Source organism: Erpetoichthys calabaricus, chromosome 6 (assembly GCF_900747795.2).
Source record: "Erpetoichthys calabaricus chromosome 6, fErpCal1.3, whole genome shotgun sequence".
NCBI lineage: Eukaryota > Metazoa > Chordata > Cladistia > Polypteriformes > Polypteridae > Erpetoichthys > Erpetoichthys calabaricus.
In genome coordinates, this window is record NC_041399.2 from 68,784,262 (window position 1) to 68,809,055 (window position 24,794).

The 24,794-nt window shown below is 36.4% G+C and overlaps 1 protein-coding gene across 1 annotated transcript in view; it reads left to right on the top strand.

Moving 5' to 3' along the window:
• greb1l (GREB1 like retinoic acid receptor coactivator) overlaps nucleotides 1–24,794 on the top strand; it is a 240,877-nt gene that overhangs the window by 82,178 nt on the left and 133,905 nt on the right. The window contains 1 exon segment of the mRNA XM_051928928.1: nucleotides 20,711–20,822. The gene's annotated coding sequence lies outside the window, so the exon portion shown is untranslated.

A 24,794-nucleotide genomic window follows, 5' to 3' on the forward strand; every position in this document is an offset into this window, starting at 1 on the left:
TCCCCAACACACGGCAGCAAAGAAGAGGGCACTGGCAACAACTGTCCGATAGAGCACAGACAACGTTTTGCAACATACATTGATTGATCTAAGTCTTCTGTGGAAAAAACAGCCTGCTGTGAACTTTCTTGTAGAGAACATCTGTGTTTACAGACCAGTCCAGTCTGTCATCAAGGTGGACACCTAGATATTTATAAGTTTGCACCTCCTTAGTGTCCTCTCCTCAGATGTTAACGGGCTGAAGAGGGAGTTTAGACTTGTGGAAATTCACAATCATCTCCTTCATCTTTGTTGTGTTCAGAACCAGGCAGTTCTTACTACTCCAGTCACTGAAAGCTCCAGTAAGATCCATACATTCCCCTTCCTGCCCATTCCTTATACACGCCACAATAGCTGTATCATCAGTGTACTTCTGAATATGGAAGAAGTCTGACTTATATTTAAAGTGTGCTGTGTATAATGTGAACAGGAAAAGGGCTGGAACAGTCTCTTGTGGGGCCCCAACATTGCTCATTACCGTCCCAGAGACACAGCCAGCAATGGTCTTGATTCCCTTCCACACCTCTTTAATGTTATGTTGTAGCCTCACCTCCAATTTTTCATTATAGTTCATTTTGCCTAACTTAATCCTAATTTAAACTTTTTCGGGTTTTGCTGTACCAGCTTAAGCTTCTCCCTGTCACCAGCCCTGAAAAACAAGTTTTTTGAGTTGAGAAGTTTCTTGATGTTACTGGTAATCCAAGGTTTATTTAGCACCAAACTGTTTTTGCTGGTATAATAATATCCCTGCAGAAATTTATGTAGTCTGATGTGCATCCTGTCAATATCCATGTCTGTACTATTCTCTTGTGACTCTAGCAGTATATTCCAATCGTACACTCAAAGCAGTTCTTAACAGACTCTCTGGCCTCAGGAGTCCACTTCCTGAATGATCGGATAGTTACAGGCTGCAAATTACACAGGGTTCGTATACTGGCTGCAGACAAATCAGATTGTGGTCTGATTTACCAAGTAATGGTAATGCAGAAGCACTGTAAATCTTCTTAATGTTGGCATAACACAAGTGCAGTGTTTTATTTTCTCTCGTGGGACAGTCGACATACTGTGTAAAACCAGTCAAGTGGGAGGAAATGCTGACATGATTGAAATCCCCAGATATAACAACAAAAGTGTCAGGGTGTTGGGTCTGCAATCTCGCAGCAGTCTCGTGCATGATGTTACACGCCACTTTTGCCTCTGCCCACGGAGGAATTTAAACAATAATAGCAACAATGCGAGAAAATTCCCTCAGTACATAATAAGGTCTCACAACGACTGCCAAGAGTTCAGTATCTCCACAGCAAATCTTCTCCTTCACAGCTATGTGTCCAGGGTTACACCATTTATTGTTCACAAACACTAGCAGTCCTTTATCTCTTTCTTTTCCACTCTCGCATCTCTGTCTGCTCATACCATGGCAAAACCAGTTTGATTCACACAGGAGTCAGGAGTATTATTCGTCAGTCAAGTTTCTGTAAAACACATTAAACTGCACTCACGAAACATGCTCTGGTTCTTTACATGTGCCTCTAGCTCCTCTCACTTGTTAAACAAAGAGTTGACATTCCCCATGAGAATGGATGGAAGAAAATGCTTGTGCCTCAATCTCAACAGCCTTTATCTTCACCCCAGCTTGATGGCCTGGCATGACTTCTTCAGCTCCGGAGGACACCATGTGCTGTCCATCGTAACGAAAGAAGGTACTTTATCTTGTGAAATATTTTACTAGTTGTACTAGAAACTAGGTGATCTTTCCTATAAGCAGTTTAACATAGGTATTTTACAAGCTGTGGTGCATACAAAAAAAAGGCTCATTACTTTTGTAATGGTGGCAGCATCTAGGAAGCAAATACATTAAAATATACAGGCTTCCAATAAAGGTAAACAGATGTGCTTTTTAGGTGATTGGCAACCCTGAATTCAGTCAGAATGAGTGAGTGGGAAGGTGCATTTAAATGAGCTTGGCTTAATGTTTTGTCCATGACTCCTATTCTGCAATCCTTGAGGGAGTCTCCATGGGTCAGATATGTAAAAATTATGTAAGCACAAAAAGAGGCCTGAAATGTACTTTTTATGCAAAAGTCTGGATTTGTAAAAGAAACCTTGATGGAAGAATGAACTTTTATTTACAGCAACTCTGACCCATTCTTATACAATATTTCGGGTAAACTGGTAAATGACAACACCCTTGATCAAGCCAAACCAACACCCTTGATCAAGCCAAACCAGATAATGATAACACACATGTCTAATAATTCATATTAGCTGATATAATAATGTGCTTTGATACAAACATAATAAACTTACAATGATGTGCATACTCGATTTTAGTTGCCTTTTAAGGGGGCCAATGCTGCGTATTTGCACTGAAGATCTTTTTTGCTTTTTCATACAGTTTATATCAGCTACCTATTGTATTGTATTGGAATTGGCCTGAGACAGGTCTGGAATATTTCAGCCAAGATTCAGCTTCATTGCGCCTGCTGTGCTGGAAGCCAATAACAGATTGACAAGGCACTATATTCAGTTTCTGCATGGTGTAGGCAAACAAACAGTGCATAAAGCGTAGTATGCTTTTGCCAACACAGAAAGGCCATATGTAACAGTGTCCAGTTTTCCTAATATAGTCAGGACAATTGACTGCACTGAGCAAGCAGAGTACCAAGTGAAATGAGGTTGCTTTTGTTAACTGTAAGCAATAACATTCTATTAATGCACAAGTGATGCCAAGATAAGACTGACATACTGTATGTCATGGCTCTGTGGCCTGGAACAACACATAAATTATTTGGCTGGCTTGTTGGTAAGGTAACTGGTTGAATCCACAGTTTTTCGTATGGTCTATACCATTGTTTCTCACCCTTTACCATCTCTTGACAAAGTTTTACCTTTTTAATTGTATGGTGGTGGGACAAGTGCAAATGTAAGAGTGGGGGTGGGGGTGGGTTCCTATTTGGTGAGTCATGGATGAAAGTAAGAGCCGAGGGGTTCCCCTATTGTCAATTGAACATGTCAATAGAAAAGCAGGTGGTGCAAGCATTTGCAGATACGAACGGGGATGAATACTGTATAGTGCTATTGACTGCTTAGGCGACCCATTAAGACTCAATTGCTAAACCAGTGGCGGCCACCAGCAACCCATTAGTTGAGAAACACTGCCTATACTTCATTGTTTATGTCATTACATGTGCCAGGTGATAGTGGCTACCTGCTGGCTACTTTAGACTATTCCCAGCCCTCACAATGCAGAGGAGAGACGTTGTAATGCAGTGCATGCTGTTGCACACTCAGTTGCGGAGTGCACCATGGGACTCAAATCCAGGTGGCAGTGTTTTGAGGTGTCACATGGGAGGCTGCTCTTCCAGCAAGTGATGGTCTACAGCATTGTGATTGCATATGTATAGTGTTGATTAGAGCAGTGTTTCCCAACCTCAGTCCTGGGGGCCCCCTGTGGCTGCATTTTTTTGTTCCAACCAGATTCCTAATCAGTAACAACACCTAATAATCTAAGGCTGCAACTACTTTAGCGTCAGACCCACTAATTAGTAAATAATGGATTAATTAAATAATTAGAACACCACAAAAGTAGAATGAAAATCAAGATGATAATATTGTTATATATTATTCCCATATAACTGCTTGGTACATTTTAATATATATATATTTTATTTTACCAAACTTTTCTAATTTCTATATTGTTCCCAAAACACAGAACTTGGGAAATAACACATCAATTTATTAGCCCATTATTTCCCAATTAAAAACAGAAGCTGGTTGGAACAAAAACCTGCAGCCACAGTGGGACCCCAGGACCGAGGTTGGGAAACACTGGATTAGAGTGATCAATATATGCTTGTTTCAGAATGGTAACTGGGCGGGTTTTGAGGTGCATTAATGTATACACATGTTTACAAGATGAATGTGATTTATAAAGTTTAACTTGCACAGAAATGTGTGTATAGCAGGTTTTATAAATCAGATTTGTTTTTGATATACACATTTTCTTTTATTTTTTGGTGTATGCATACTTTCACGTTTTAATCCATGCAAATTTTAAAATGAGAGCTCATCACACTAAACCCCCCAAAAAAGGTTGTGTTCCAGTTGGTTTTATATTAGTAAACCTTTGATCTGCATTTTGATCTGCAGGTAGTAAGCATTGCATGTACTAATTAATAGTAGCCATCTAAAGACTATATATTTACTTAAGTCAGACAAACAGCTCTGTATTAGCCCCCTCTTCCCCCCCCCCCCCCCCCCCCCCCCCCCCCCCCCCCTCAAGCTAAGACCAAGTGTTTGCACTATTTGTCATGTTTGGTGACATACTTTGCATTCCATTAGCTGAAAAGGTATTGTCATCAGTATCCCTCTCAGTAAAAAGCCACATGTCAAGGCAAACAGACTTGGTAGTAGAAAGTGCTTTCAGATTCTATGGGTTGGGTGTAGTTGAGGAGCAAACAATTAAAAAAATGGAAAGCTTTTGACTTTTTTCAAAGGACATGTTTTGGGTTATTTTTAAGTGATACTGCAATATAACACTATTTTGGTAGCTGTTTTTGTAGTATATGTGCTGCATATTATCATATTCAACCATCCATTTTTCATGCCATTCGTGCTACCAGCTTGCTAAAATCAGGATTATACTGTACTGTATATTACTGGGAATATTCTTTGCATATGTGGTTGTAGTGACCCTATTTTATTTTACTGCATGGGATTTTAGAAAAAATTAGACAAAGAAGATGATGTATTATATAATAGTCAGGTGTAAATCAAATATAAACAGTCAGATACAAATAAATAGAAAATGTATCTTAGTCTTGGTTCAAATCTGGGCTTCTTAAATTGGGAATTTCACAATATAAACACAATATACAATCTTGATAGCAGATACAGCTATACAGATTTGCAGAAAGAGGTACATTTATTTTGTTTAGCTAAAAATATAAAAATACTAGTAAAATGTGGTAATATATCTATGTTGTGAGAAAAAACCCTGGTAGGAAGTCCTGTATCTGTCACACCATTCAGTTTTGACCACTTGAAGATTCATGCATGGTTTGAAACATGCAAATGTCTAATATGATTTTTTAAAATAAATTATAGGAATTAAAGTTTAGAATCACTGAGTCCAAAAAGTCTGTTCTGAGACATTATTTATGTGGGGTTTACACAGGTACTCCCTGTGTTTCCATGGGTTTACTTTGAGTATACTTATTTTCTCCCACATCTTCAAAAGACACGCAGGCTAATTAACTAATGATTCCATATTGACCACTGTGTAAGTGTGGATATATACAGTATATGAGTGGGCCTTGCAATGGACAGGTGCCTTGTCCTGGACTGTTTCTTGCCTTACGCCCAGTGTGGCCAGGGTAGATTCCAGCTCCATGTGACCATAAATTAGATTAAGTAGATTTGGGAATGTCATACATTTTATGGATGTGTGAATATCTGCCTTGCATTCACCACTGCTGTAAGTTATTGGAATAAAGGCAGTTTATGAAGTGCACAAGAAGGGGATATTGTATGAGTTAGGTTACAGGGATATGTGCTATTATCATTAAGGAGCTCAGTCAATTGTATTAATTAAATAATTGACCATGGCAGCATGGTGATTCAGAGGTTAGACTTGGATTCAGGTCCAAGCTTGGCCATTGTCTGTGGGAGTGTACAGGTTTCCCCATATGTTTTCTCCCATTATGTCAGTTTCCTCCCACATCCCAAAGATGTGCAGGTACAGCTGGTTATCAAATCCAAACCTTATTTATGTGATTGTGGTGTGGTTGTGTGAATGTCTTGAAACAAATTAGTGTTCTTCCTAGGGATGGTTCATTCCAAGCATCCAGACCTGCTAGGCAGTGATTTAGTTCCTTGCTTAATTGCATTGAGTTATATAGGTTTGAAAAATGAATGAATATTAATGACTATTAAGTTTTTCAAAATCCATTAATACATTTTAACACAAACTGTTTTCATGAAATGGGCATGGATCAATGCTGAAAGAATTTGATGTATGACATGAATTGACTAGAGAAATTATTACAAGCATAAGGTACTTTCCCAACATAGGAACTTTTTCAGAAACCAGGGACTTTTAGAAATTCAGGAATTTCTGCAGCATTCCCAAAAAAGAAACCTGTAAACTGCCTATTGCACGCACTGCCCTTCACACAGCATTATACTTCTTCTACACATATTTTGGATAACGGTTACAATTTCTTATTAGTGGTGGGAATGCAACACATAAGAGTGACCAGGGACCACGAGTGGCCTAGAGCCTACACACACTGGAACTAATTGGTTCCTAAGAACAAGGTTCCTGCAGTGGGAAAGTGCCTACACATGTTTATTTGTTCCTTAGATATATCTTTTTCAAACTCATGTCCTCATAAACAAAAATGTCAGATTTATTTATGTATGTAAGTGATCACCTAAGCCATATTTCTGCAAAAATTGACAATATAAGATAGAAAAGGGGTAGTTTGTCAATATATGTGAAAAAATTTACATTATGTATAATAATGGTGTAACCAAAAAAGACTTTGGTTTTATAAAGAATGCAAATGTAAGAGTGTACATTTCTAAAAGCTGAAAAGCTGAATAAGGAGCAAAATATTATTATATAACATTTTTTATTTTGTTGATTTCAGTACAGTATATATAGCAGTACAGTACATATATTACAAGCTGCAAAATTAGATTAGTTGCATGTTAAAAGTTTTATCTGTCAGTCACATTTAGATCTTTCTTCCTCACCACATGAAACTAAAGGAAAAGCTATGTAAGCTGTTAAAAATATCTTTGGGTGGACTGTTTTGTTGGACATACTGTGTATATTTCTTGAAACAAAATATAGTGTACTTTTTGAAGTAGCTTCTTGAAAATGAATATTTGTATATTTTTTTAGGAGAGTGAGCAACTTTAAATTTCTTGGGGTGACCATCATAATTTAACTGAAGTGGGCACAACATATTTCAGTCATTATGAAGAAGGTTGACCTATATCACTACTTCCTTAGATGTCTAAGGAAAGCTCAGATTTCTCCATTTGTTGTCATTAACTTCTACAAGTGCACAGTAAAATCCATTCTAACTGACTGTGTAACATCTTGTGATAACACCTGTTTGACTCAGCATTGTGAAGCCCTGCTCGGGATGGAGAAAGCAACACAGAATATTATTGGCACCCAGCTGCCTTCTCTTCAAGACATATGGTATACAACATGTACTGCCTTAGAAAAGCAAGGCACAGGACCATATTTACGTGCATCAGTAGACAATAAGGTTACTGAACAACCAGTCATAATAATAAATATTGTAACATAAAAAGCATTATTTGTAGAGTTGTTACAATACAAAAATTTCAAACTTCGAAATGGTACTGAGAAAAGTCATGAAATTCAATTTCATTTTTGATGCCAAATACAGTTTATAATGTAACACATAAAAATTCTGTATGCCTTAAAAGCTTTGCATTGATGAAAACAAATAATAGAAATTTTAGTCATTAAATGCACATACTTCAAGTAGTGCAATCTTTTGAAAAAAAGGTAGGAGTAAAATTCTCTAAAAAAAAAAAAAGTGAAGAATTTTAAATCCTGTCAAAAGTATTTTTACATTGATGAAAGCACCTGTTGCTGAGGTAGTACAATAAAATGCTACAAATGTCACTAAATGTTAATTTAATATGTATTGCAATCTTTTGTGAACAATGTATATAAACATTTTCAAACAAACATGAACTAAACATTCAAGTAAAAAGAACATTAATGTGGTCTTTTGTAAACAATTTTTCAGAAAGAAATGCACAAACAGACCAGTAACATATTTAAGGGCTTTGCATAAAAGCAAATGGTGCACATTGCATTTCTGTATAAATAAACTCCAATGTCTTTAATAATAATTCATTACATTTATATAGCACTTTTCTCAATACTCTATCCACACAGGGAGGAACCGGGAAGCAAGCCCACAATCTTCCACAGTCTCCTTACTGCAAAGCAGCAGCACTACCACTGCGCCACCTGTGAAGACTTTGTAACCTACACATTTTTTGCAAGAAAGATTAGCATGTCGATGTGCTCTCCCATGGGGCATGCTTTTGTTGGGTCACAAATGAGCCCTCAGATAATAAATACATACTCTGAAGCACATCTACCTGGAAGTAAATGAGCACATGGAGGAGTGCTGCCACTGTTTATGCATCTGAGCACTGAACAGTTATAGTGTCTTATATTATATAGTTAATGTGATGAAATATAATTTTAAAATCACACTTAATAAAATAAAAGAAAGTAAAGTACTACAGCAGCATACATCAATAGGTTAAGATTTGATGGAGCAACAGAACCCCATTGCCAAAGAGTGTTCCACCTAATGAACAGTGCATAATTAAATTGACCTTGCAGGTAAAAATGATTTCAGACCCCTGTCTTAATGCATCAAATGTTAGACTGACAACAAAGAAACATTTTAACCTGTAGGAAAAAAATAGCATCGCATACCTATTTCAGACGCAACAGTTTATGGTTTATACTTAATTAATTGTTCTGTAATGTATAAATAAGATATTTCTCAAAATTAATTTGCATGTCTGTCCTTTAAGCAGAGTCATTGAACCTATTAGGTGACACAGGTGGCCATCAAAGGTACAGATTACCCAAGTGGCCCCATTTAGGTAATTTAAGGGGCCTATGCCCCAGATACAGAGTGCAAACACTTCCTCCTGCTGCTCAGTGTTTCATAGTGCACGGCTCCAGAGCTGCTGAAGTTTACATATTAACACCTGTGAATGGGTGGAAACTGGGCAGCAACTTTAGCCATGGCAAGCCAGAAGTACATTTGTAATGCTGGCTGCAGAATCGATACCATGAAAAATGAGTGTGGAAGAAATTTTAAACTGTTAAAATAGATATTTATCGATATTTTGATAGTTTTCACAACCCTAATCATGTGTGTGTATAAGAGTGGATAAATTTAAATATCTAGGATCAGTGGATAGCCCAAGATGGAAAATTAGATACAGAGATAACCCAGAGTGCAATGTGGATGGAACAACTGGAAGAAGGTGTCTGGAGTTTTATGTGATCAAGGAATTAAGGTGAAGGTTAAATGTAAGGTTTTTAAGACAGTGGTAAGACCAGCAATGTTGTATATAGAGCTGAGACACTGGCAGCAAAAGGAGCACAGGAGTAGAAGTTAAATGTGGCAGAAATGAGAATGTTGAGATGGATGTGTAGAGTTACAGAAAAAGACAGAATAAGACATGACACAATCACAGGTACAACAAACGTTGAATAGATATCCAAGAAAGTACAGGAAAGTAGATTGAAGTGGTATTGGACATGTGATGAGGAGAGACAATGAATATTTGGGCAAAAGAGTGATGGAAATGGAAGAACAGAGGAAGAGAAGGCAAGGGATGCCAAAGTGGAGGTGGATGAATAAAGTAAGGGAAGATCTGAAAGAAAGGGGTCTGAATGGGGAAGGGTGTACAGGTCTGAGCTGTATGGATAAGGTAGGAGTAATCAAGCGCATTGATCCCATAGAAGTAAAAAAAGATGAAGAGGAAAAAGAAAATAATGACACCATTTTTGGTTGTGTTGCTTTTGTGGATGTTGCTATTTTTGGCTTCAGTTTTTTAATGGCTGCATTCTTTTTACCAGTGTCATCCATTTTTGATCATATGTCTAAGCAGTATTGCTACATGCAATTCTATTATAGTAGGAGAGCTTGAAATTTGGCACAGGATTGCGGCAATTGCACCAATTATTTAAAAACCTGTCACAGTTTAACTTAATAAAACTGGAAAATCTCAGTGCTCTTTAAGGAAAAGAATGCTTTCGTTATTGGCATTTGTAGTCCACTTTAGAATTAGGTCAGAAATAAATATCCATGATTCTTGCATGATTTGAGAGAGCAATGATGTGACCAATTAGCTGCGACTTGCTGTAATTTTTACATGTAGTGTAATGTATTTGAATGAAGAAGATATAAATGATGTGAGAATCCACTTACATTCATCTTCTTAATGTAGTAGAGGGTACAGTTATCCACACAACAAACCGTCTATTTTCTAACCAAGTTTTCCACTTAAGTGTTGCGGCAAGCTGGTACCTATCGCTGCTGTTTTGTCTATACCCTGGCTTTGTCTATACCTGTTGCTAGGCTACAGGTTAATTCTAAAATAAAATTTTAAGCATTTTAGTGGTTCACAACCTTTATTTTGGCCATATATTTAGAAATCTGAGCTCTTACTTAAACTATTAGGCAGATCTAATGATTTGACATGTAGTGTTCAAGCAGAAGCACATAATCACGTACTTAATTGCTAAAAATGAATCAGCAGAGAGTTGTTTAGACCTAAAGGAATGTAATGAAGTAACAACTAAAATGTGATGAGTGTAGTGATCTCATATACCACATATATTTAAATGGTATGTGAGCAAATGAGATACTGTTTCCAGGTATGAATAGGTACTGCAGAAAAGGTCAGTTTAACTACAACAGACTTAAATAATAAGGTTGATCACTTCTATGATGCACCTTGAAAACAACAGAACAAAGATAGTTTTACAGGAGTTCTTAAATATTTGATTAAACTTCAGTTGACATATTTGATATCATAAAGGTAGCCTTAAAAATGGGATATATTTAAAAAAGGAGGGAGAGATTTAGAAAATTAAAAAAAACATTTGAACTTTGAATTTGACTTCAATTAAATATTAATCTTCAATATGTGTTGATAACCAACTAATTTGTCCTGCATGTGCTGATTCAAACATATATCTTATAACAACAAATGCCACAAACCAGACTAAGTGACTTGCTGACAAAACTGATTTTAAAATTACTAGGGGTCTTTGCCACCTGCTTATTTCGCTTGCCGACCCCTACGCGGATATGCCTCTTCATTGGGAAGAAACACTACTTTTCTCTGATGGCAACACGAATTAAATGATCTACTGTACAAGTCTCCGACTTAAAGTTTAAATCCGAACAATATATTCAATCTCTTTTCACTGTTTCACTGTAATAATTTCCATTTGTTTGTGCTAATGCAATCTTTACTATCATTTTTTTAAGACTTTCGAATTTTAGTACTTTCATTATCTCTAACCTGCTCTGCATGTGTATCGCACCAGCAAATTTGAATTCTTTACGATGTTCTACTTTGCCTTTGTCTTTGACTACTCTTTGTCATTTTTTCTGGCCCTGGGCATGGTTAAATCTCTTGGCTCAGTCTTGTCTTGCGGGACGTGAAAGTATCTCTCTTGAAAAGTTACGTCTCGTCTCAGGCTAAAAAGTCCTTGTCTTGTTATTATAATAGAGAGATGTTGTTACAAAAGCATCTTTAAAGGGTTTGTGTAAATGTAAATATTCTGAATAATATGATATCATTCAGTAATTCATTTGGTGCTAATATAATAATGTTTGAACTTGGATTACTTAGTATTGCTTCTAAGTAATTTTTATTTCTGAGTTACTGAAATGAAAATGTCAGTGAATAAATTTAGTATGTACACATGTTCAGATAAATAATTGTAGTCCATGATAATCATATAGAGTGGTGCAGTGGGTAGCGCTGCTGCCTTGCAGTTGGGAGACCTGGGTTCGCTTCCTGGATCCTCCCTGTGTGGAGTTTGCATGTTCTCCCTGTGTCTGTGTGGGTTTCCTCTGGGTGCTCCGGTTTCTTCCCACAGTCCAAAGACATGCAGGTTGGGTATTTTGGCGATTCTAAATTGGCCCTAGTGTGTGCTTTGTGTGTGGCCTGCGGTGGGTTGGCACCCTGCCCGGGATTGGTCCCTGCGTTGGCTGGGATTGGCTCCAGCTGACCCCCGTGACCCTGTGTTCTGATTCAGCGGGTTGGAAAATGGATAGATAATCATATAATTTTCTATAAACCATACATTGAAATCACCCTAAGCCAATGCAGTCTTCACAATGTAGTCTTAAATTTATGAGGAGATGGGGCCTGATGTAGCTATTATTTAGTATTATTTAGTGTCTCTTCTGAGAATCCTTGGGTACCGTTGGTTTGACTTTGTGTTGAATGAGGGGTTGCTCATGGAGTCCCGAATGAGGCACATTACCTGCATTGTGAGGGAGCATCAGTTATGGTGATCCAGCTCGCAGAATCCTCATTGTTGAGGACCCGAATAGCTGGACCAGGCCAAGAGGATGCCCATGTAACACATTGGCTGTGGCAGATAGAGGGTCTGAGGGTGGGATAGAGGGTGGGACTGGTCTGCGTGTCTGCCTGAGGGCTGTCAACCAGGATCCTGAGCTGTTTCTTCGTGTGATGGGTACGGCAGTGCGCTGTACAAGTGCATGCTCCCCAACCTGACCTGACCTGCAATGCAGTGATATAGGTATCCAAATTTTGGATTAAAAACTCAAAACCTAATCTTTGTTCAATAACTAGCTGTTTAAGAAAAGGATGCAGATAATTGCTTTTTTCTCCTTACATTTTGTCTTAATTTCCTGGCAATAAAATAGCAAATTCCAGTTTTTGAGATGATCATAATACATAATAACACATTTAGTACAATTAAATAGAACATCAGTGATTTTTTTACTGTGTATCAATGGATGTATTGGATCTCCTTGATTGTGTATTTTAAATTGAAAGAAACTCTTAAATGATAAGCGGAAATTTATAAATAACCACACTGGCTCATTCTGACCACAGTATCTGTAACATATATTGACTTTCAGTATTTTCTTTCCTGGAGAACATATTCAAGTTAATTTTTTTACATACATAGAGACATGTACAAGTATCAGTCGAGTAATTTCTTAAGGAAATTTGAGTAAATAGATGGAGGATTACAGAGAGTCATAAGGTTTAAAGGATGAATTTTGCTGAAGGATTTTAGACTAAGTATCAGTAATTAAAGTTCCACAGATTTTGGAATAAAATACTCTTTGGCACTCTTTCTTGAATTTAGGAAAAAGAATAAAGTCACTCTCACACTAACACTCCAACCCTAAATATAATTATTGATGAGCACAGGCAATCATGTATTTCAATATTCATTTCTAAAACTGAATCAATTTTTTAATGAAAATTTGGTAGAAGGGAAGCAAAAACATGAGTACAGTATACAATTTAACATACTTTTGCTTTCCTGTGAGAAAAGCCGAGTTTTTAAAAGACAGTCTGTAGCCATTACTATATGTCTGTTTTTACACTGGAAAGAATGAAGGACATCTTTTCCAACTTGTTAGGCAAAAATGGTAGTGGTGACTTGAGCACATTTGTTTGAGAGATTTTCATACAAGGGACGCACTGTTAAATAGACTAGCTAAATTTGTCAAAAGAGTTTCATTAGTGGTGAAAAAAATATGTTTAATAAAAACTTTGCCAAATGATTTACTCAAACATACTGATGAATATAGTGCAGGCTAAATTGCCTTGTGATAGTGTACTTTTCAAAAGGCACAATACAAAATAAAGATTGATAGAATGCTAATGGGAGTGGGGTCAAAGGTCTGTGTTAGCAGAGCCGCGTGGAATCAAAACTTACAGCAGTGTTTTTACGGGATGTGATGTGGGAAATTGGCACACTTCGCATTTCTCATTTTCAAATTTATTATGACATTTTGTTGTAGCTCAGCAACAATTCCTTTTTTAAAAATGTGCAGTCACTAGTCAAGATGCAGAGATAACTGTGAAAACATAGTGCTTGTCATAAAGGAAAAGCACAGATGTAATGAGTAAAAGGAAAGAAAATTGGTTTACTTTAGAACAAAAAGGTTCTGTGATTTGGAGCACTACTCTGTTCTGTATCCCTTCCTAGTGCACCAGTTTTAACTATACATAGAATAATCCTAATTGCTCCATTAACCATATTAACTTATGATCAATATAGTTTTTTCTTTTAAATATGCAAATATTATACTGCATTAGTAATAGTGTTCAACTGTATCTGATAGTACCACACACATTTCAGGGACAAATAACAATGATAACAAAAATGTCAGTATTTCCATTGAGCATCATAAAGGTAAAAAGGGCACAAGAGGTGCATTGTATCCATTTTTAATTTGCAGTAAAATTTTGTGAAACACATCCAAAGCAAATTAGCTGCTTTGCAGTATTTCAGCCAAATTATTACTGAAATTCCATTTCCTGGAGTTTATAGTGTCAGTAATTATTCCAGTGCAAGCTGAAGTTGCTTAAGAGTATCTCTCTTTTTGCTCCTTGCAACCACGGAAAAATTGTATACTTAGTCAGGGCAAGCTCTTCTCTTATTCTTCATCCATTCAGTTTCTAACCCACTTTGCTTTTTTAGAATCTCAAAGCCTATCCAAACATGTAATCCTGGAGATGACCAGACTTGTCACAGGGCATGCCCACTCTTACACGCAGACTAACTCATGCTGGGTCAATTTACAGTTCACAACAAACCAACTAAACCGTATGCATGTCTTTGGGATGTGACAGGTAAAGTGGAGCACCCCAAGAGAAGCAAGGAGACATATATATATATATATATATATATATATATATATATATATATATATATATATATATTAATGAATCCAAAATGCTCCTTTTTTTGGTCAATCTTGGAATCTCCATGCAATTAATTTCATATGCACATTTTAACTACAAAGTTAATGTTCAATTTTCTTCCATACTTTCAGCCTTTTATATATTGTACATTAATGCAAGTTGATTAAAGTTAGCAAATTTACATCACCTAACATTAAATTCCCAAACCTACTTGGACAGTCCAAGTCAGTGACGTAAGAGCACATAGCCTATTCTAGCAGGAGTGGAGCAAAAATGGAGAGTCCCTGGATAAGGTGACAGTCTGTCACCGGACCCAGTCATGCACACTCCCACCCTCACACAAGGCCTATTTGAAACCACAGGATAACCTAGCGTGCATATGTTTGACTATTGTTATGTTTATTATCTGGTTTATTTTGTTTACTGAAAGTCATTTTTAGCTGAATATGTTAATCTCAGGCAGCATCACAGTCCATTAGTATTTTACTCACCTGCAAATATATTTAAAGTGGTTTGGTCACAATGCATTGTGTGGTTAATCAAAGAATGTTTTGTTTAGCAGTATAAAATTTCCTTTTGTATATATATTATTCAGTATTATAGGAAATATTGAAAATTAGTGTTTTGGTGCAGCCCTGTTATTTAGTTCTGGGGAAGTTAATTAATGTGTCATATAACACCAAAAAGCCATGGTCCAATAATTAGTTTAATGTGACACCTGTTCTGAAGTAATAATCACAAAGAGAATAATGAAAGTGGGTGAGCAGAAAATAATTTGTGCAAGGCACACTTTAACTTACACATAATCTTAGGATTCAGTAGTGTGTGTGTGGAAAGTTTGACAGTTACTGACAAAGTGTAAGAACACACTGTTTCACATTTTGATGCCAGCACAGTGTACTCGTACTGTTGCAAAAATGAAATCAACCGATTATTATGTAAAATGTATACTGCGTCTGTGCATCTTTTACAAGCTGGTTTGGCAACCCTTAGCAATAAGAATATGAACTAACCTAACAAATTCTAAAATTAAATAGTCAAATTATTGGTTTGCAGTAGACCTCTGCTTTAAAAAACAGTTCAGAAAGTAGGTCAACTCAGTTTTGTCAGATAATAGCCATCCTCTATTTCCTAAATTTCAGTTGTTACCATAAGGCTGCAGATTTAGGTTCCCAAGGGTGAAGAGCAACAGATTTAAGAATTCTTTTATTCGTATAACTTTAAGCATTTTGGATTCTGTTATTTGTAGGGATGCAGTTGAATTTTGAATTATTATGTTGTGTACTGTTCATGGTAATTATTCTTTTTTGTACTATTCATGAGTGTGTACACTTATGATAACATTGTGTTTGTCAGTTGTGTTTTTTTGGCATATTGTTCTTGAATTCTGTAACAGTGCCTTATGTTTTGTATTTTCTTGCTGCAAACAAATTTCCCTCTGGGATAGTAAAAGTCTATCTAACCTAACACCTTTATAAGTAGTGGTAAACCAACAAGAGAGGTAAACTAAATGTCTGTTCGTTTGACCTTCTTCTTTGCATAGTTTTATTGGTAAAACCATTGTGAAAGGGATTCCCTTTAATGTCTTTCTGTGAATATCCTGAACGATCCTGAGAGTACATTGGTGCATCAGCAAGCCATGTATGCTATTTTCCAGGCCTGAACTCAATGAAAGACAACATTCCATCATAAGTTTTCTAATATTCCAAGGTGTACCGAGTGGTGTAGAGAGAGAGGAAGAATGGGAGAAAGAGTGAGATGGACTAGTGTTTTTCTTAGATTTATGACCTGCAGACTCAGCAAATAGGTGCCTTTCAGTAGGAGATGAGGGTCTCCTTTCGTTGCTCTCACTACCTCCTTGGAGTTTTTGGAAACATTGTCTTTTGTTCATTCAGCAGTACAGTCCTCCTAAGAGCATCTGTCACTTCAGGAAGAGTCTGGCAAGATGGATGAGTCCCATGTGAGTTGCTGTTTGGGAGCAAATGGTATAAATGAAAAAGAGGGGGAAGGGAATAATAAGTGTTGGGGGGGTATTGGGGGATATTAGTTAGGAGAAATGTGGAATAAGAAATCTCTTTTAGAGCAAACCACCCTCTTGTATGGAGTGAGATGTTACATGGAGAGAACAGTGGCCTTGCCTTGGGGAGACAGCATGCATAGTCACCAAGCTGCTTTTAGGGATTCAGTGTCCAGACCAGCTGGTCAGCAACATCTTTTTATTTTCTTGTCGTGGGAGGGCTTCACTTTGGGGTGGTTACTGAAGGGAGACATTAGTAAGGTCTTAGGAGGTAAACTGAAACCCTGAGGCACCAGGAGGTGCTAATGAATGGGAATGGTGGTTTGGATCCTGCTGTGCAGAGTACCTTGAAAGTGAGTGAAGGGGGTGGGGTGATTTGTTTGGCCAGGCAGCTGGGCCTGATACAGATCAGCCCAAAACACATTTAACAAAATACAGCTTCTTTAACTGAAATCTTGAATTATATTTGTTTGCTTGGTTTTGTATGTGTTAATGTGTTGCATAAGAGCACTGAAAAACTGAATGGACTGTTCACTAGTAAGTCTGAAGATGACATATTTGTTAATAACTAATGAAAAAAATTAACACTACCCACTCATCGTCTACTTAGTCTTACCATTTTAAAAATATTGACATTGTATTTGCTTTCATATGAAAACACTAAAATGAATTAATATGTTTTTATTTCTTAAGGTGTTTTTTAATTTTGGGTAGGTTTAGATGATTAAAAGATGTCTATTTAAATACTGTTTGCTGCTGTCTTTATAAGGTGGAGGTAATTATGTAAATGCAGGACACAACAAAGAGGTTTATGTGAGCATGTGTGATTGTGTGTGTATGTGTGTGTGTGTGTGTGTGTGAGAGAGAGAGAGAGAAAGAGGTGGGGGTGCAGTTGAAGAGAATGTGTGCTGATTGAATGGATATTCCACAGCCTGAGGGCAAAGGTCTTCTCTTGCATTACAATCTTGACTAAAATGTTCCCCGAATGTCATTATTACCCAGGAACACATAGTGTGTGGCTCTGAGAGATACCCTGAGAGATCAGAGTGGATAGCTATTGGGATTGGGTTACTGCTGTTTCACTGATTCATTCATTACAGCTACGGTGGTTGCTTTGTAAGGTTCTGTTGGAGGAGTGCTGAAGCTTGACCTTACTGACCATCTGCACGGGCCAGGCTTGTGGCATGCAACCCAGTTCAGTAGGGCATGTGGATATGGATGTACCTAGGGTTTATCTGTCTACAAATTGAATGGATGATAAAGTAATTTTGAAGGATTGCCTCACATGGCCAGGAGCAGATTTAAATCCCACCACACTAGTGAGTTGTGAGGAAGATTTTATTCCCATTTACGGGTAAGTAATACTGTTACATTGTTCTGCTTGGGGCCTACCTTGTAGAGTTAATAAACTGTAATTTCTTAGTTTTTTTCTGATTTTTGGATTTTATAATTTGCAGAGACTCAGAGCAATTAATTTAATTTTAGTGGTACTATGACATAAACTGTAATCCATAAATAATATTCAATTTTTTTACTTCTTAATACTGATACAATGCAAAGTAAATGTAACATCTTAGTATTTATTTTATAATTTGAATTATAAAGGTTTTCCAGTAACAGGAATTTGAATTCTGGAGCTATGATGTACAGTAGCAGTATCAACTATTCTGATAAGATTTTACAGTTAGTTTTAGGCTGATGGTTCAACAGTCAAGTATTGGCTTTCAAAATTATTGTTACTTATTATTATTATTTAATCTTCTTCACCCATATACTATTCAGTGGAAACAAATCACACACTCATAAAGATTTCTTCAGGAAACCCTATTCTCTTATATACAATAACATATATGTATTAAAAACATACACATTCATATATAACTGGAATGCTCTCTGTCTCTTTCTTTCTCTGTAAATGATGAATATTTACAGTATGTTGTGCAGTAGTAGTACTGATGCCTTGCGGTGAGGAGACCAAGGTTCTCGTTCCAGGTCCTCCCTGTGTGGAGTTTACACATTCTCCCCAATTCTGCGTGGGTTTCCTTCGGGTACTGTGGTCTCCTACCACAGTCCAAAGATGTGCAAGTTAGATGGATAGGCGATGGTAAATTGGCCAAGGCATGTGTATGAGTGTGTTCACCCTGCAATGAGCTGGTAGCTTGTCAAGTGGATTTTTCCTACTTTATGCCCTGTGCTTGCTGAGATAGGCTCCAGCTCATTATGAGCCTGCTCAGGATTGAGTGGGTTGAGAAAAAGACTTGTTGTGTGTGCATGTGTGTGTGTGCTCTTTTGTGAATATTTAAATGTATTTGATATCTGAGATTGTTGCATAGCTTCAGAGTAATCTGCTTACTGTGACGCTGTCACCAGTTTTTATTTAGCTGTTATTCAGCTATTATAGTTGCATTTAATAACCTGGGACCATATAGTCATTTTTATAAAGTTGAAATGACACAATCATATTTCTTCATTTATTTTATACACTGTGCTTCATTTCAAAGGCAAATTAGTTCAGGAATATCTCTGGAAACCTAATGTGACAGCCATGGGCTATAGATGGGTGTTCTGTAAAGTACAAGAAACAATTCAATTATCTTTTGATTATGAACAATTTTTATTACTTATGTCACTGCAATTTATAAGCAAAAAATGATTAAAGGACTGTATGAATAAAAAAAGATGGAAGTATAGTAAAGCCATGTTACCTTAAGATGCGATTTTTTTCAGGTGCTTTTTCAAAATGATTTTGACAGGCAGTATCATATCATGGCCAATGAGTTGGAATTGATGACCTAAGGTCAGTCACAAGTTTAAATTTCAGTACTTTGTTTCTCTGTGACCATTAACAAATCAATTCCTTTGTCTCATAATTGTCCCTAGTATTTCTGGCAAGTAGCATATTTTAACCTTTTTAATTATTGATTGTATCTTTTTATTAAGTAAAGTCACTAATCCAAGTTTTCTGATAGAGATGCAATCAGTACTTTGAGGCATCCAGGTGTTTATTCCCTGCGCAGATGAAGTGAACCTTGAAAAATACATAGATAAAGCTTGTGCAGGGACAGATATTTTACTGAATATGGTGGCCAAGATGAACTCCCAAAACACTGCTAAGTTGTATTCACTATTCAAACAGTTTGTGCACCTTTAAGATGCTACAAAAATTTAAGTTGATTAATTCAGTAGCAGAGTTCTACTGACGGGAATGATGAGCGACTACAAGTTTTAGAAGTTGGACGGACAAGTTCTATAAGAGAGGTCATACTTCAAGTTGGGATCTGGGTTAGACCCTGACTACTCTATTATAAAACATTAATTAAAAAAAAATAAAGAAACAGGAACAAATGTTGTATAATGGAAAACAAACAAATAAGGCCTGTAGATAAAACACATATTTAGAAATTAATACAAAAAGTAATGGAGGTTTATGGGCTTTTATTTTTGAGGAAACATTTTTTTAAGAGAGGGTCCATCCGTGTCAACTCCAAAGCCATCAGGTTCCAGTTGTATTGGAATATCTTTTGGTGTTTCAGAGGAAGTGAGGATTGTAGAGGAGTGCTTGTATAGTGTGTACAAGACTATGAATGTTTTCACTGGCTTATTATTTAAGCTCTATGTGTTACGTTTAAATTCATTGTTTACTTACCTTTCATTATAAATTAATAGTTTTTTATTTTGATTACTTTTTAGAGATGACGTGATTTAGTTCAAGGTCCTTTAATATTTTCAATTAAAACATTCTGTTTCAAAGAGCTAACACTCATTTTGAGCCAGCAGAAGTCATGGTTTAGATCCCTTACTATGCTGTTTCTATGGTATACATTCTGCCTGACAGTGAAGAGAGAAGACATTGCCAGAACAGAAGGTGCTGCACAAGTGAATAATTAGGTTATAGTAGCAGGGCTGTCTGTAGAAGTGACTAAATTGCAAGATGGGCAAAGGTAAAATACAGGTTAAAAAAGAAGTTTGTTGAGTTATTACTTATTGTCAGTCCTTTGGGGTATCAGCATTAGGTTGAATCAGTACAATAGCAGGTCAGTGTATCTTTTCAGTTTAAAGAGAAGTGGAATAAAGAGGCAGCGAGAGCACAAAGTATCTATCTATACTTAGACTTCTTTTTCATTTTCACAGGTGCTGAATTCTATCTTGCAGAAAGGGTTTGACATGTCAGTAAGCCTGCTGTGAATTTATGCAATGACCCAGAGGTGATCATGTTCCAAGAAAATTAACATCCTGGAGCAAGGCAAGTGAATTTTTCCATTGGAGGTTTTTGGCTGTTTTGTATAAGTATACAAACTTCATATCCTCCACCCTACTCTGTATAAACGCTGACACTAATAACAATTCCATTATTAAGCACCATGTTTGCCATGAACAAAAAAAGCAGTTTATTTTGTTGAAGCTACTGTAAATGAACACTGCCTATTGTTCTTCTGCTCCTTGTTCTCATAGCTGGTTTGGGGGGGGGGGGGGTGTGTGTGTGTGGGGGGTTTAGGGTGGTGGTAGTGATAGGGGCAATTGTTTTTTTTTGGAATTTCTTATCTAAATATTGAGTCATAATTTACCACAATTTGGTTGTGTTGATGTTTATTCACAAAGTGTTTGCTTTATGAACAATGCTGTGAACTAAGTTACAGAATTATTTCGCAACAAGCTATGAAGGGGCTTTTTAAACTACGTATGGTAGACAACAAAACAAAGTCTCAAGGCAGTTACAACAAGTGCTCTCTCTGTTGTTTAATATTAAATGATGAATAACAAGTTAGGATGTAACCTGCATACTCGCTGTAACCCTATCATTCTGCTTCGCCTACCAGCACGGTTCATAATTAGTGGTGGCATTTATCCTTGTGGGAATAGGGACGGGCTATAAGTGTTGGGGTATTGATTCTTCTTTGAGAAATATAAAATATTTGAAAGCACTCTATCTAACCAGAGGAACAACCAAAAAAGTTGTTATCCATAAGCAACAAAAATCCTCACCTCACGTATTGTATCAAATTGTGTATCAAGCAATACTGTGAATAAGAATGATTTTGCAACGTATGATAGTTATTGCTTCTGTTTATTTTGTACATATGAATTTTATTGCTGCAAATCTCGAATGAAGAGTTATGAAGTTGCTAGGTGGACAGTTTGTGGCTGGTGGCATAAGAGAAATGAGAAAAAACTTGTAAACTGGCATTTCTCACGGTTAAAACAATAAAATTGTTTATGTCTAGTTTTTAAAGAGTCCAGCCTTTACAAAGTCTGAAATACTGTATACATCGTTGTTGTGACAGCTGTCTGTCAGTTAGAGACATGAGCTTTTCTAATTTGCATGTGGAGAATTTGAGAAACTCCATTTAATTTCATAGCATCAGCATTTCCTAGTCTTTCAAACTTTGGATAGTTCATCTTTTTTACACTGCCTTTCAAGTCCCAATTTATTGGCAATATAAGAATATAATATATAAGAATTTTCACCTAGATCTATTGTTACAGTCGAGTGCACAGCAGCCTCACAGCTTGGGTTAAAGCTGAAATCCATTCATTGCATGTTTTATATTTACATGGGTTTTCTCTGGCTACTCTGACTTCCACTCACATCATAACGATGTGTAGATTATATTGTAAAATAATCGAAATTGGCTTGGTGTACATAAATATCAGTGTGTGCATATTATCACTGTGCTGTGTTATGGACTAAGATCCACTTCAGGATAGGCCTTGTTACTGATCCAGGCCCAGCTCATTTTGAACCAGTATGTGAAGATGTGGATTTCTAGTATTAGTTCTAGTATTAGGTAATAGTGAAACAAGAATTTTGTGCAATAATGAGAAAAACTGTAAGTCCACCTAATACATATTCTCAACAGCATAAAAGCTTTTCACTAGGCACATCAGAGAAAAACATGTTTAAATCTAAGGATGATGAGCACACTTCAGATCTCATGCATCCCAGTTCTTGAAATGTGTTACTACTCCAAGATCATGTTTTCTTTTCGTTACAAATAAAAGTTTTGATGGATGAAGTGCTGAGGATTGCAGGTTGGCTTTTACAATGCATTAAAAATTCCAGTAATTTTTCTATAGAACTCTGTGTTTGTAAGGAATGTCAGATTACACAGGCTTTGGTGGCTGGTATGCAGTTGGTCTATACTGACAAACAGGAATAGAAATTTAAGTTTTTAGACTTTATGCTGGGACTTAGATTCCAAGATTTTCATAAAAACACAATGCCCATGACTGCCTAAAAACAAATTAACATGTAAAATAGAATTATTGTAGCCAGATTGTGGAAAGCAGCTTATCTACTATGGAATTGCCCTGAAACAAGTAGATGGTGTTAATCTCTTCCTTTGTGTCTATAGATTGAGTTTTATTTTCTACACTCATCCTTGCATTCATTATTGATGCATTTGAGAATGTATAAATGAGTAAAGGAGGAAAGAAACACAGAAAATTAAAAAAAAGATTATTGCTGGTTGTAAAGATTTTTTGCAATATGTGGTGCATGCTGCAGATTCTGTCAGTTGTCCAAAGTACAAATGCCAGAGCTAGGAATTTGTCAGAAATATTGCTGGAGATGGCACTTTGTACTGCTAATTAGTTTGCACTATGTTGTGAACTCTTGAGTTTTCAATGTTTTTTCAAATGTATAATATAGTACTCACTTGTATTTTAGCTTTTATTCAGCTGGCTTATAACAGTTTATTTTATATAATGCATTACATTGTAACATCTGTAGTGTAATAGAGCTACAGCTACAGAGGGTCAAGCCAACATAGAAAAATAACTTGACAAGATGGATCAAAGGTACTGAAGTTAGTTTTGCATATAATATCTGATCAAATAATGAAGCTAAAGAACTGCAAGAGTGGGGAGATTGGGGACAGAGACATCAGTGGTCATTCATGCTCAATTTATGTTAGGTAGAAAACAATACTTAAACTTCACTCTTCACTGAAAAAAGAAAAAACCTTATGATGTGAAAATAATGTCTTTTCTGAATAACTAGGAATGCTGAATAAAGAGATGCACAAGCACAACTTAAATAAATATCTTTAGTTCAAAAGAAATTTCAGTATTTAACATTGGACAGCATAAATTGATTCTCAGTATTTGAGCCTCCCTGGGAATGTGCCAGAAAGTGTGCCAGAAGATGCAGAAGAAAATTTTGATAAGAATGTGAATTTTAACATTAATATAAGGAGATAGTCAATGATGGCATCTGTTATTCAGTAGAATTTATGCAGAGCACATACTTAAGGTAAACAAACACAGTTCATTTGAAGTGTTCAGTAGTTTTGATAAATTTTAACTTTTACTCTGGATTTTGTTAATTTATTTTTTGCTCTGTTTAATACTTTTTTCCTCATCCATTTGTACAATGAGATCTTATTTGCATTGCTTATAAAGTAGATACTATTATTAAATGTACTGTATGTGTTTCAAAACCCACCATAACATGCTGCATATCAAAATTAATATAATTTTTTTTGTGTTCATCTGTAGGGATTTGCTTAAATGTGTATTTAGTTTGGGGTCTCTCAAGTGGAACATTGTGTTTTTAGCAATGGTTATTGGATATGCAAGATTAAAAGACTGATATTCTTGGAGGTTTGAACTTTCAGCAGATTAAGTGATGGACTTCCCACATCCACACCTCTTTCCCCATACAGTTGGCTTTTGTTGGGGCATATTTTTTCACATTGTAGTTTTCATTAAACGTATAGTGCTTGAAAAATATTTTCTAGGCTTCTACTCATTTTTATATATTTCAGGTGTTAGATTGATCAATATTGAGACACTGTTTTGCATAACATTTTAGTTTTTTCAAGTGGGACTTTTTGAATTTTTGTCTTTTAAAAAACTGAAGTAAAAATATTTGATATTAATTGTTCCTTTAAATTAAAGGAGAAAGAGGGATAAAGGGGGGCAGCCTCAGAGGGCAGTTCCTCTTAACAGAGTGACAAAAGGTCAGGCGCTTGGGGATCAGGCACGTGCCAGAGTGAACCTTTCTGCTTCACAGCACATGGCCCTGGGCTTTGTAGACACTGACCCCAAGAACTGAGCCAGCTAATCGCAGGCACACTAGAGAGCCATTAAACAAAATGCCAATCTGTCTTCCTCTCTATTGCAGAAAAGGTATTAGAAGCTGCCATGCAGCAGGCCAATCTTGCTGTGAGGTGAGCAGTAAGTTATTTTTGAATGAACTGTGAAGGGTGAGATA